The sequence below is a fragment of the Macrotis lagotis genome, chromosome 5 (assembly GCF_037893015.1).
Source record: "Macrotis lagotis isolate mMagLag1 chromosome 5, bilby.v1.9.chrom.fasta, whole genome shotgun sequence".
NCBI classification, from domain to species: Eukaryota; Metazoa; Chordata; class Mammalia; order Peramelemorphia; family Peramelidae; genus Macrotis; species Macrotis lagotis.
The window spans coordinates 155652332-155667665 of NC_133662.1; the positions used below are offsets into that span (position 1 = coordinate 155652332).

The 15334-nt window shown below is 35.5% G+C and overlaps 1 protein-coding gene and 1 pseudogene across 14 annotated transcripts in view; one reads left to right on the forward strand and one right to left on the reverse strand.

Moving 5' to 3' along the window:
- Positions 1-15334, reverse strand: part of HIVEP2 (HIVEP zinc finger 2) — a 392429-nt gene that overhangs the window by 180767 nt on the left and 196328 nt on the right. The window contains exon 1 of one of the 14 annotated variants that reach the window (XM_074187730.1): positions 3720-7741. The exons of the other annotated variants lie outside the window; for them this stretch is intronic. The gene's annotated coding sequence lies outside the window, so the exon portion shown is untranslated. Of the gene's footprint in view, positions 1-3719; positions 7742-15334 lie in introns of those variants that run through there. 14 annotated transcript variants of the gene reach the window in all.
- On the forward strand, positions 12802-13730 carry LOC141488036 (large ribosomal subunit protein uL18-like; annotated as a pseudogene).

Consider the following 15334-nt stretch of genomic DNA (forward strand, 5'->3'; position numbering starts at 1 on the left):
CTGAAAGGACCAGAATAAATGTATCTAAAATGAAATTACAATAGTTTTGTCCATCATAAAGGTCCACATTGACTGTCAAGGTTTTCTAGGGTTAGTTTCCATCTCCTCCAAGAAAAATGTCTTTCTTTTAAGATTCAAGAAATCTGAGCTCACAAGCATGTAACCCCCCTCAATACCCAATATAGTGAGAAGCCCATACTTTGTGATTATTTCCATATTATACAACATATATCTTGCCTGTACATAGTTGTTTGTATGTTATCTCCCTTATTAGACTGTAATCTCAGTGAAAGCATGGACAATTTTCTCCTTTTTTAATATTCAAAGTCCTTAATATTTTCTCCCTTCTTTAATATTCACAGTCCTAGCCAAAAAAAAGGTACTTAATAAACATTTGTCAACAAGTTGGTTAACTTGTAGATTATTAATAAATATTTATAATGTGAGTGAATGAATGAAAAAAAATGAACTCTTCCCTCTTGCTTTGTAAGGTTTTGTTCCACAAGTTTTTCTACAACAATGACCAAAGGGTGATATGAACTTCTATCTCAAAAAAGGTTATGATAATGCCATGCTTCAAAGGCAAGCTATAAGATAGTGTCAGTATTAAGGAATAACCCTAAATAGCAATACCTCATTAATAATATCAGAGTGGAGGAGAGCTATGTCTTGGAGTCAGAAGTCATCTAAGTGATTGCACACATATAAGGCCAAAGTTGTGAATGTTTATTTATGACATAATGAACACATGCCGCTTCCTTTCATTAGACATCATTTGTGAAATTTAGAAAATGGAACAGTTGAATAAGTAATAAACAAAAAATATAGGAAGGTCCTAAATTTTGAGGGACACTTGAGCTAAAGTTGACAGACACTTGATAAAGTAGAGAAATTATTTATTAAATGGGATATCTTCAGATTCTCTGGAATGTTTACTCTCAAGGCAGAGGAGAGGAGAAGAGAGTTTATTTTCTGAAGATTTCCATGTCCTAACTCCTTTCATTTGATAAGACACTGTAAGATAGGCGCCATGCTAATGAAAGTATCTGAAGTCCATTAAGGAATAAGGTCTTTGTAAGAAAGAAGCATTAAAATATCCCACTACTTCCTTACATTGAAGAGCTTGCTCCTTTTCTGCCTCACTTTCCTGCACCCTGCTACTGACAAATACACTTGACAAAGAATCAGCTACTATGAGGGCAACCTCATTCCACCTGCAATTGGACCAAAGTTCAAAGCCTCTGTCTTGTTTTATCACAGCTTAGAAAGCCAGCAAAATGTGTATCCATAGAAACCAAATATACAGTGGAGTCCTCTGATGCTTGAGAATATGCTGAGAACAATAAAATTTCACTTCAGACCAAGGTTTCACCATAACTAGATCTGCACAGTAAAATGTCTGACATAGTACCTGTAGGGTTTTGATCTTCTGAACTTTACAATAAGCTGCCTATATAGGGCGAAAGGAAAATTTATTCCACATATCTGTTCTTTTAAAAATACTGTCAAAGATTCCATTCTAGCTCTGCTAAAAAAAGAGAACAATTGTTTTCCACAGTATATAGCTATGGAATTATTCCCTTCTTCAGAGCCATCACTTTACTACTTCACCGTATTAAACTGAGAGTATATCGCCTAATCTCATATTGATCCGTTCAGCATAGACAAGCCACAATGTACTCAATAGACAAGTAGTTATTTCCTTCCCACACAAGCTAACCTAACTTCTGATATGTGTATATGGTTTTATGAAGAAAACATACTCCTCCTGAAAATTTAACTATTCTGAGAAATACTACTACTCCTCCACATGAAAAAAAGCAAAAGAAAAATTTAAGGAGAAAATTGTAATAATAGTGATAACCATTCTTATTAGGGAAGAGAAAAATGCCAAGGTCAAGCCTAACCCAAAATTTAGCTTTCCCACCATTATGTCAGTCTTATGGAAGTGAAGTTAGTAACTAAAGGCTCCTGGGGACATTAAAACAAAGCAAACATAAACAGTACCCCTAACCCATACTTAAATGGTTTATTACAAAAGATATATTATGAGTGATGAATTAAGTCATCTATAAATGACTCGACTCATTAGCTTTTAGTTTTAACCTTTTATAAATTTCAAGTTATAACCTGCTTACCATGAGTCATTCAGCTCATTCAAGAGAGAGTTTCAAAATAAAACATGAAAAATAAAAATGACTTATATATGAGTTTTCCACCATGGCACTATTCTTTCTCCTCTCTTCAAAAATGTGTGTTTTAAGGACTACTCACAATTGAAATGCTAACATTTCTGGGCAACTGAACAGCTATTTCACATGTATCTTTCTGCTTAGACTACTTGAGTCTGAATAGCAAAAGCATAGCAATTTTCCATTTTTAATGTTCATTCCTTGGATTTGTGAGGGAAATAAAAATAGCATTTTAATCATCTATTACTTCCTAAAAATGAGAGCATTTTTAAGAAAAGCACAAATTTCTTTTAGAGGCTGCTGTCTCTTTGGTGCATTGACTGTTTAACTAGCAAAAAGTTATGGAGTTTCTGTTTTAAGTTGAGTGTGCCCCAAGCAGTCATTCATGAAGAAGGGAATACTATATTCATAAAAAGTTGGGAAAAATAAAAATGGGTAATTATATTTAATAAAGGCCATTTTTCTTGTAAACATTTACTCCTGAATTAGCGATAGACAAAATAAAAAAAAATTAAAGAATGCATTCCCATAAATATAAATTATGTCCTTGGATATTATCTAGTTGAATTTTTAAATAAGATATGCCATGAAAAGTCAGCTTGGTGAAACAACTATCTAATCTCTCAGCCAAAGGTTAATAATTAGTATCTTATTTCCACAGTATCTGTTCATAACTTTTAAAGTGTAAGGGGTTTACTTTCCCAAAGAAGGAACAGTCATTGACACAGAGAGGAACAAAGAGGTAGGAAGATGGATAAATGCCTCCTCCCTTATCCTGGAGCTAATACCTACTGAAATACAGGTGACAGAAATCTGTCTACAACTTCATTGTAACCTCATTTAAAGATTGGTAGAAGAAAGTTGGGAAGGAAAGGAGAAGACATAGAAATATGTGTTCATTCCAGTTCTTGTTTACAGTGTTAGGTACTTAAAACTCAGGAAACGAATCACTTTATTCCCCAAAATATGGTATGCTGGTTGAAGTAACAGGTGCACCTTAGCCTTAAAATTCTCCCTTAGCTCAAGGCACCTCTCGCCATCCCCTCCCAGATGATATCCCACGTTAAAACAAGGCAGACAAAAATCGAGTGCACAATTCTCACCGGTTGGGAAAGCAAGCAGCTTGCTTTAAATTTCAAATCTTTCCTTTTACATAAATTATTGAAAACAGCCCCATGATCCCCTGGGAGGAGGCAAAACTGCCATTAAAAAATATCAAGTAATCAAAACCCAAATAAATGACTTCCCCAGCAAAGCGCCAGGAGCTCCTCGTTGCACCACACTTGCAGCGCTCCCCGACGGGGGTAAAGCAGCGCTAAGGCCACTGCGCCCAGGCTCAGGAAATGCACCTTTCCATGCGTGCAAACGCACCCGCGGCGGGTTGCGGAGCCAGCTGAGCCAGAATTACGGCTGTTCACATAAGGAATCCCCCCCCTTCCTCCTCCTCCTCTTTCTCCCTCCCTCCTCTGTTTTTTTTCCCTCTTCCCCCTCCCCCCAACACCCTCGGGTGAATAATATCCCGGCTACCTGCATTTATCAGTCCCCACGATCCCGTGTCTTCAAGCATTCAGGGAATTTAGCAGCCTGGAAATTCCTGTTGTCCATTCGCTGAGGTCACAGATAAAAAAAAAAAAAACTAAACAACAGCCGTGGCCCCCATCAATCATAAGTCACTCACTGATAGAATGTATGGTAGGAGACCTGATGTAAGCTAGTCACCAGAGAAAATACCCACTGATGACGCATATCCAGGCATAAAAATAGTTACAGGGCCCTCAAAGGGATTATTCAACAGCCTACATTTAGATTTTCTTACAAGAGACCCGAAGTCAATTTGCTGGGAGAGTTGAAGTTTAAGCTTCCTCAAAAGACATAACCACAAATAGCTGGTTTAAATAAGCTGCTGCAATTACAACCTGTTTTGTAAATTTTTAACACAACATTACAAGCATTAAACCTAAACATACCCACCAAGTGTCTATAAAATGACATAAACTTTTATTTTATCCATGTTCCTGTTCATTGAACAATCCCTCTTGCGGAAATACCCCACCCAAATTAATTTTTAGTGGGCCCAAAGAAATGTAGTATTACCCCCTTTCCTTTCTCAGCCTAATATTAACCTGCCAATCAGAAAGGAGTTCATATTCAAGTACAAGAATCTTTATCTTAAAACTGCCTTGTATGATGATAAAAGTTAATTTGATGGTGACTTTTTCCAATGCCATCAACTTCTTTACATTCCCATTTGTTATTAGATTTGTCTGAATTGATGCGATCATTTTACAAAATCAACATTTGTTTATGCAGCGTCCCACATAGATCATTCCTAATGAGAAATAAGGTATAAAATAGAACTCAAATTGAGATTCTGGTGTATCTTATTTTATGAGGAAAAAAGAAGGGACTTTTTACATGTGCATCAGATTTAATAGTTCTCGAGTCATCTGTTCAAAACTCTTTTCCCTCCCACTCAAGCATATGCACAGATACCCTGCAATTCAGGTCTTTCACAAAGAATTTCATATTCATAAATGCTGGATTTTTGCACATTTTTATATCTGAATATCTAAATATGTTCCCATCCCAGAATCCTCTAAGTACACGCACCCACACAAAGAACAACTGAAAACCGGACAAAACCATACCCACAGATATTACTTCGATATTTACACCTTTTTTATTTGATGGTTAGAATTACCAATCCATCCCTCCAACCCCCCCCCCACAAAAAAAAAGGCATTAGAATTTTCCTTATTGCTTGAACAATTAGTAGCCAGTAATCTTTTTATCTCTTTATCTTTCAAAAGGTCCTCCAAAGAATCTTCCCTCTTATGGAATTTATCCCAATACATTAATGTTATCAGTATATACAACTATCAGAAACACATTAACTGCACTATTAAAGCTTTTAACAAACACACAAAAGTCTTTCTCTTAAAAAGCAGAACATCAAGTGGTTAATGTTCCTTCTCTAGGAACAGCAATAATAACAAGCATTTTTTTTTTTATTCCTGAACTGGTAGCTAGGTTCTACCTCAATCTCCTCAAGTATGATAACACAGCTATAAATACAGGTGAAAATTATTTTTAGTACTGAGATTACGCAAAGTATTCACGTTCCTCTCCTGTGCATATGTGCCGACAGTCTATTTGGCCTACTTTTAGGGATCCAGATGGGGAGTGTTCATTAGTGCCCTCTAGTTGATTGTATCTATAACATGCTAAAGAAATACATAAATGTCCAGCTCTTGCCTAATTGCTCCCTTTGGCCATTAATAATTGTCCAAATAAATCTGACATATATCCATCCATACATACATATATGTATATATATATATATATATGTTAAACAAAATTTCCAAAATATTAAGTTTAAGACACATCCCTTGCCCTTGTAATCAATGGGATTACATAACTAATACACAAAACAGTATGTGAAAAGTGCATGAAAGAACTGCAAATAATAATGTGTTGACTTAAAGGAAAAATTATTTTAAATTTGGAGAATATGGGAGGTTTCATGCCAAAAACATGGCACCTGAATTAATAGTTAAAGAAAGGGTTAGATTTCAACAGGCAGGAATTGGGAATTATCCATTCCAGGCACAAGGTAACATGTGAAAAAAGGCATGGAGACTAGAGAGGGTTGGACACCAATGGGCAAATGGTCCACTTTTATCTAAACATAGTGTAAAGCTGTCCATATAAAGTAAATTGAGGGCAGATTGTGAGAAACTTTAAGTGTCAGAAAAAGAGATTTTTTACTTGATTTGGTAAGTAATGTTTTCATTGGAGGAGGATTAATATGATCAGAACAACACATGATGATGATTATAGAGACCACAGTATAAAGAATAAATTGGAAAGGATAGAGAACAAGGACATTTAAGTGGCACACTAGTTGGAGCACTTGTGCTGGAGTCAGGAGGATCTGAGTTCAAATGTGACCTCAGAAACTTACTACTTATGTGAGTGATCCTGGAGAATGAGCTTAACCCAGAGAGAGAGAGAGAGAGAGAGAGAGAGAGAGAGAGAGAGAGAGAGAGAGAGAGAGAGAGAGCAGACAGAGACAGAGACAGAGACAGAGACAGAGAGAGGATAAAAGCAAGGCAGCCAATTAAATATATATATATACAGTAGTCCAGGAAACTGATAATGATAAGGAAGGTAAGAAGAGAGCAAAATTGAAACATTAGAATTGTCAGAAAAGATTGTTTGAATTTTTTTTGTCTTTTTTGTCCCCAGCATTTAGTACAATTTTTAGGCTTAGCAGGCACTTAACAAATACTTGTGAACTGATTGTTTGGAAGTTAAGTACTTCATATTTGTTTGATCCCTCTTTATCCTGTCAGATCTCAATATTTCACCAATACCTCCCCTGTCAATCAAGAAGCAGGGCCAGAGAACTTGTCAAATGGTCTACAAGAGACCATTTCCCAACCCTTCCCTGATGTTTCCATCTTGTTTTTCACTCATGGATTGATAATAAAAATTAACATCCCTATTCCGATTGTGCAAAGTATGGCAATTTTACTTCCTTTATGACCCACTGGAATCTCTTTGATTCTAGGTTACAAAATGCCTAAATTCAAGTTCTCTTCTCTGGACAAAACTTCTATTCTATCATACCCACATATATCAACCATATTTCTCTCTCAAAGTCATATTCCACTCTAACCTAACCTTCCATTATGTCTTCTAGAAACACTATTTTTAAATAAATTTACCTTCATATTAGACCTACCCCACACCACACCATACCTCCTTGGATGAAAAAAATGATTAACCTTATGTAAATAGTGGATTTCCTGAAAGGTAAAATAGACCAAAGAAAAATCACTGATTACATGAGTTAGAAATAACTATTATAACAAAGTTCAATTATCATTAAAACAAAGAAAATTTAAGATACCTAGTATCAAATCAGAACTGAAATACAGAAATTATAAATGAAAACTGCCAGATCTATTAGAACCAGAAAACAAAGTAAGGATAGAAAGAATCCACTCATTTCCTCCTGAAAGAACCCCTGAATGAAAAAGCCCTCAAAATGTCAAAGACAAAATACAGGACTTACTTCAAAGAAGAAATACCCAAGTGATCATGGAAGAAGCAGTTCAAGTATCAATGAATCAAAGTCAGGATTATTTATCACAAGATAAAGAAAATTTTATCATAGTTGAGATAAAAGAACACAATATTCTAAAAAAGGCAAAATATATAGTCTTATATTCAAGAAAGAACTCTGAAAGTCTAAAAATAATCCTATAGGGGAAATGGATTTTAATGGAACACAAGATTTTCAAACCTTTCTAAAGAAAATATGTGAGCTAAGTAAGAACTTTTAAATTCAATCCTGGAGTCCAGAGAAACCTAGTAAATGTATTTGAGCAATTAGAAGAAACTCTATGATAATGTGGTGATAATATTCTAATAAGGTAAGGAGAAATAAGTGTCCCTTTAGAACCTTATGTCTTCAAAGGATATTGAGTTATATGAGAAAAAATGACAACTTGAGAATGGACTGCTTCTATTCCATGAGTTTTAAGAGGGGGAAAGAGAAGTGAAAGGAAAAAGGATACACTAATATAGATAGGAGGAAGAAGGATGGCATTTGCATTTCTTTCAACTGTTAGAAGAAAAGAAAACAAATATGAAGTAAAAGGGTGAGGAGGAGTAGGCATTAACTTCACTCATCTGAAACAGACTAAAATAGACTTGAAATAGTAGACACACATACATACACACGCAAATGTAGAGACATTTTGTCATAGAAATGCATCAAACTCAATATGGAAACAGTAAGTGAACAGAACCAGGAGAACAATGTAGATAAGAATAACTTTGTAAAGGAAAGCAATTTTGAAAGACTTAAGAACTCTGATCAATGCAAGAACCAAATGACCTGTAAAGCATGTTATATACATCTCTGAACAAAGAAGTGAGCGACCTCAAGACTCAAAAAGGAGATTGAACTATTTAGATGTGATAACTATGTTTTGCTTGAGGTAGGAGCTTGAGGAGAGAAGTGTTTGAATAGCCACTGTGAGGAAGAAAATATTCATTTTAAAATCACCATTCCTATTTTAGTGAAGGCCCTATTGAGAATAGTTAACATAAATGGTTTGGCACAGTTCAATCATTTCCTGCAACAACTTTGGGTTGGGGAAGAGTAGAGAAGGTGTCTTATAAGGAATTACAGAGCAAAAGACATTGCTAGGGTACCTCCACAGTCTCCAGAAAAAGTCATTCATCACTGACACAAAATAATGAAAATAAAACAAAGAAACATCACAGCATTCTTACTCTATAAGTATTTAGCACTTGAACTAAAATTTAGGAAAATGAACAATGCACAGAGAATAGAGTTTAAGCGGCAGAATGTTAAACTTCTCAAGATGACACTTCTACAAGAGAAAAAAATCCAAATGCACTTAAATAGTATATTGCCTGGTAAACCAAAAGTATTTCACTAATATTAGAGAAACTTGTTAAAAATATTAGTGATCACCATACAGAGTTTTGAATCATTGAGTCACCAATATGTTTGCTTTTTAACTCTACAATGCAAAAAATGACACTCTAGTTCTAAATCAACTCTGTAAACAATAAAAAATGTGTGTTTAGAAAAGGAATAGCATACTCCTAAAGCAATTCATCTTAAAACCTAAAGCAGATTATTTCAACTTGTATATGGATATTAATTTTTATTAAAGAGGATTATATATTATTTTATGTGAGGTCCATGGGAAATTATTCCTAACAGCCCATCGTGAAGAAATGGACTTTTGATTGATTGCTGAGCTAGAACTGAGTAAATATTCAAAAAAGTTTCAACCAGGATCTTTGAGCACATCTCTCTCTCTCTCTCTCTCTCTCTCTCTCTCTCTCTCTCTCTCTCTCTCTCTCTCTCCCTCCCTCTATCTCCATCTATCTATCTATCTATCTATCTATCTATCTATCTATCTATCTATCTATCTATCATCTATCTATCTATTTCCATGATGCTGAAAGGAGGCAAGGACTATATTATAAACTTATTGAAGGGGAAAGAGTAGTAGCAGTTGTTATAGAAGCTTCTTGTTGCCAGCTGTCTATCTCCCCACTTAGGCCAGTCCATGGCCAGAGTGAATACAACACCCCCGTTTATTTCTTTCGCATTTTTTTCCTTTCCAGTTCTTAAGTGAAAGAGTGTTAGGTATGAAGATTATATAAAAACAACTAAAATTTATATAGTGTTTACTCTGGGCAATGCATTATTAAGCACTTTACAATGATTATGTCATATGATTCTCACACAACAGCCATGGGAATTATTTTCTCATATTTTACAGGAATGAAGTCTGATGCAAACACCAGTAAAGTAATTGGTCCTGAATCTCACAGTTTCTGAATTTCCCTTTTCTCCAATGGGGCTAAATTTGAACTCAAGTGTTCCTGCCTCCTGCTTTAGCACTCTAGTCATTATGCCATATCAGAGTTTGCAGAGCCAGCTCTGCCCCAAGAAGTCATTGGTTAGAAAAAAAGCAACAAAAAATAAAACCCAAAGATTGAGAGGCTGCTTTCTGAAGTAACATTTCATATCATTTCTATCCCATTTGGAAGTGAATATGTTGAGCAATTTTGTAACACTGCTTTAATCTTGAGTTCATTCTTCCCAAAGACAGAGGCAGAAAGAGGGTTTGTATGTTATTTTGGCTATAACGTCTCAGTAATTATCACTTAGTAAAAGCTAATTGATATTAATCTGTTAGATAATCCTGGTGTGCTAACCATGGGGTCAATCATGGATATATGAAAGAAGGCTATCAAGGCAATAGCCAAACCTCTGAGGGACTTTGTAGCTCTGTATCTGTGAAGTATGCACTAATTAATCTGGCCTCTGCTACTGATGCCAGATAGCTCAATTATATAGGCAATATTGATGAAAAATAAATGAGACTAATCAATAAGTATTTATAAAGAACCTGTTAAATGGCATTAGCGATGTAAAGACAAAAATTACTCATTTCTTGCCCTCAAGGCTCATATTCTAGTAGAGGATTACACTTATTCACAGATAGGCAAATACAAGATATTCACAAAATAATTTTCCTAAGTGGTAAGAATTGAAGCAAGGGGAAATTCAGAAAAACTCTTGAAATGGGTAACCCATAACTTAAACTTTAAAAGGAGCTAAAGATTCTAAGAGACTGAAGGGAGGAGAGAATATTCCAAGTATTGAAGAAATAATAGAAATAATCTCCTATTCTAGCATAAAAACTATTTAAAATATATTAGGTTCTAATAATCATGACAATTAAGAACTACATCTGTATAGTTTTATCAAAGTTACAAAATACTTTTTTGCACATCTCAATTAATCTTCATACTAATTCTATGAGATGTTCATTATAAAAAAATATTAATCTTACTTTAACTGTCAGAAAGTAAAGAGACTTGCCCAGGATCACACAGTTTAGCCACTAAATGGCAAAACAGAAACCCTAAACTCATGTTTCCAGACTCTAAATTTGATAGATTAAAAATATGAACAAATCTAATTTTGATTTAATTTATTCCAAAGGCTGAAATAAGACCATTTGCCTCAGGAGGTAGGTATGAAATTCTGAGTTCTTTGAAAGATAGCACTAATGAGCCAAAAAGGACAATGGACATAGAATCAAAAGACTTGTGTCTCAGTAACAACTTACTCACTTACTAGATAGTGACCCTGAACAAGTTATTTAACTCCAATGAGTCTCAATTTCCTTAGTTATAAAATACATGAACTAACTTGCCAAGGTTGTTGTTTAGATCAAATACACAATGTATGTAAAGTATTATTAGAGTAAAATATTAAATAGAAACTACCACTTTTCCTCTAGTTTCAACATTCTAAAAAGAAATCCACTCAATGCTTTTGCTTCAATAAAGGTCATTTCTCATTAAATATCTTATTGTATGATATCCTGAGCATTTCACTCCTAGTGTTCAATTCTACTCCAATACATATTATCAGCTTGAAATAGTTTCATATTCTAATGTCGAATGCAGAATTGGAAGAGTTAACATTACAAAAATCTTAGAGATAGGTCATCTTTGGGAGTTCTTAACCTGGGGAATGTGGACAAGTTTGGCTTTATAAGAAATGTATTTTGATAACTATTTCAATATTATTGGTTTCCTTTATTAATGTATTTTATACTTTGCATTCCTGTTTTATATATTTTACACATTTAAAAATGAAATTCCAAGAGCAGGTCCATAGGTTTCACCAAGCTGTCAAAGGGGGATACCCCACAAAGGGGGGATACCACACAGAGGTTATGACAATTTGATTCTATCAATGCCTTCAATTTACAGGTGGGTAAGTTGTAGCCAACAAAAGTTATTTATGGTCACACAGAAAGTAAGCTGTAGATCCAAGGTTCAAACTCAGGTTAACTACTTCTAAATCCAGCTTTTTAGTCATGATTTCATGTTTTCTCCTATGGACCAGATATAACAAATGGATTGTATCTATATACATATGTTTGTATGCACAGATGTTTTCATTTTATGATTTCCAATATGTGTTCTCCCATGAAAATGATGTCAAAACACATATCAGAAATTTCAAAGGATGGAAGTACACACCAGTCCTTAATTCCCTCCAAATGGCAGCAGAATTCCTTGCCTGTTGCTATCTTCCTAAATAGTTTTCAGTCATATTATCAAATGCCTTCACTGAGGATGAACATGACCTCAATGTCAGGTATGCACTAATGGCAAATTCTTTAACTTAAAAAGGCTACAAGCCAAGACCAAAGTGGAGAGAGTGTTGGTGCATGATCTTCTGTTTGCAGGTGATTGTGCACTCAATGCAGTCTCTAAGGCTGAGATGCAACAAGGTATGGATAGATTTGCTGCTGCTTCTGCTAATTTTGGCCTAACAATTAACACCAAGAAAACACAGGTACTCCATCAACCAGAACCACACCATTCATATGTGGAACCATTGATTACAGCAAATAAAGAAGTTTTGAGATCTGTAGACAAGTTCACTGACCCTGACAGTCCTTTCCAAGGAGGTACACATTGACAAAGAGGTTGATACTCACATTGCCAGAGCTAGCTCAGTATTTGGAAGACTCCGAAAGAAATTATGGGAGAGAAAAGGTATTAGACTGACTACCAAACTGAAGGTCTACAGAGCCGTTGTGCTGAACTCATTGCTATATGCCCGTGAAACCTGGACAATCTACCAACGTCATGTCAGGAAACTGAATTTCTTCCATTTAAATTGTCTTAGGAAGATCCTGAAGATTACCTGGCAAGAGAAGATCTCAGACACCAAGGTCCTTTCTCAGGCTAAACTGCCTAGCATTCCAATATTACTACAGAGAGTGCAACAACAATGGGCTGGATACATTGTTAGAATGCCAGATGTACGCTTGCCAAAAAAAAACTATTTTATGGAGAACTCACACTGGGCTAGTACTCACAAGGGGATCAGAAGAAGCCATATCAAGATACCCTGAAGGTTTCGTTGAAGAAGTTTAAGAATTGATTGTACAACCCTTTTCCCCCCTAGCACTGCGAGGCCTGCTGGTCTGTGCAGAGGGCACTGGTCTCATTCAGTAGGATGGGGTTTGTGAAAGTTGTGAAGAACAAGGCCTACTTCAAGAGGCACCAGGTGACGTTCTGGAGATGGAGAGAAGGAAAGACAGACTACTATGTGCGGAAGCAGCTGGTGATCCAGGACAAAAACAAGTACAACACCCTGAGGTACAGGATGATTGTCCACGTCACCAACAGAGACATCATCTACCAGATTGCTTATGCCCGTATAGAAGGGGATATGATTGTGTAGCCTATGCCCATGAGTTACCCAAGTATGGTGTGAAGGTTGTCCTGACAAACTATGCTGCCGCTTACTGTACAGGCCTGCTGCTGGCCCGCAGGCTTCTAAACAGATTTGGCATGGACAAGATCTATGAAGGTCAAGTGGAAGTGACTGGAGATGAATACAACGTAGAAAGCATTGATGGTCATCCTGGTGCTTTTGCATGCTACCTGGATGCAGGTCTTGCCAGAACTACCACTGGAAACAAAGTCTCTGGGGCCCTTAAGATAGCTGTGGATGGTGGTTTGTCTATTCCTCACAGTACCAAACGCTTCCCAGGGTATGATTCAGAAAGTAAGGAATTCAATGCTGAAGTCCATCGAAAACACAACATGGGCCAAAATGTTGCAGATTATATGTGCTATCTTATGGAAGAAGATGAAGATGCTTATAAAAAACAATTCTCACAGTACATAAAGAACAACATAACTCCCAACATGATGGAGGAGATGTACAAGAAAGCTACTGCTGGTATCCAGGAGAATCCAGTGTATGAAAAGAAATGCAAGAGGGAAGTTAAAAAGATGGAACCGCTCCAAAATGTCCACTGCCTAGAAGAAAGACAGAGCTGTTCAGAAGAAGGCAAGTTTCCTCAGAGCCCAGGAACGTGCGGCTGATAGTTAAAACATCAAAATCTTTAATTTTCTATGAAGATTTTCATATTAAGCCAATAAACTTATTAAACAAAAAAAAAAGAATTGATTGTACAGCATGGGAGACACTGGCACAGTATATAGTGTGCCCTCAACAGTGAGGGGGGGGGCGCTGCGCTCTATGAGGTAGGTAGAATTAAACAGCTCAAAGGAAACAGACATCTATAAGTTTAGAATACCCATCCAGGTGTTCACATGGACCCAACTTGTGGTAGAGCATTCTGAGCTTGTATTAGTCTGATCAGTCACCAAACATACGGTAATTTGTCTCAAACACAGTCATGTCGTTTTGGTCTTCTTCAATGATGAAGAACAAGGACCAGCCAAATCAATCAAATTTATACACATTTAGCAATAGAACTGAAAACAATTCATCTGCTACCTTGATTATTCTCTGCAATAGGCTGACTTTTCTGGACCTATATTTACACTTTACTACCCAAATCCATGGTCTTAGGTTTATCCCTACATAATACAGCTCTATAAATACATTCTAGTTTACACTTTTTAAGAAAATCGTGTTCAATATCTAAACTGTTTCAGCTAAAAGTTTCAGGCATTCAAAGGTTTCTGTGACCTGGTTCTTATTCTCAAAAACTGTAAATGTATTACAAAAATAAGCATAAACCAAGGCAATAGTCTAGCCTTGTACAAGTCAGATTTTAAATTTAATTTAATTTAGGGAGGTGATATCTCATACTGCTAAACCTTCTATTTATCAGTTCTTTCTCTTGAGGTGGACAAAATCTTTCTTCATAGGGCCCTTATTGTTGATTTGAGTATTTATTCTGATACAGAAAAACTTAGTTCTTCACAATTATTCTTTGAATAATATTGCTATTACTGTATACAATATTGTCTTGATTTTACTAATTTCATTTTCCACAATTTCATGCAAGTCTTTCCATATTTTTCTAAAATCAACCAGCTCATCATTTCTTGTAGCACGATAGTCTTCCATCATAGAAAAATCAGTTTTAAAAGTAGATGGTGCTTAAAATTGCAGAGATCACACAGAACATCCTGTCATAATGTGGTCCTAACAAGGGAAAACTTATTGACCAAGAAAACATAAGCCTTATGGTAAGAGATTATCCACCCAAAGGAAAATTGAGTTTTGGTTCCAAGAATGTAGCTGAGATCAGCCTACACAATGTAAATTGTTGTAAAATAAATAGATAAAATGAAAATGTTCATCTCTCTAAAAGACTCTCCTACATGATTCTCATAGGAAAAATTAGAAACAATAATATGTTCTGAAGCCAAACATTATCTTAGGGAAAGAGGTTATGGTTATACCTATAAGCAATTTTGTTCCAACATAAACAGGAGGATGGATGTGTTCAGATTTCCCCTAGGCTTACTTCCTTGCTCTTTTAGCACAGTAGGGAAAGGTTTTTTAACTGCATCTTACAGAAACTTACATACAAAAACCATACCGAGCATTCTATAATGTTCTTACAAAGCATGTAGGCATGAAATTTTAAAAATAAATAAATAAATGGTTGGAGCATCTTTTTAAAATAATAATAGTAATTATAAACATAATAATAACTATATATATAGCTATATAATAATATAGTATATAAATATACTATATATTGGGGAAGCTAGGTGGC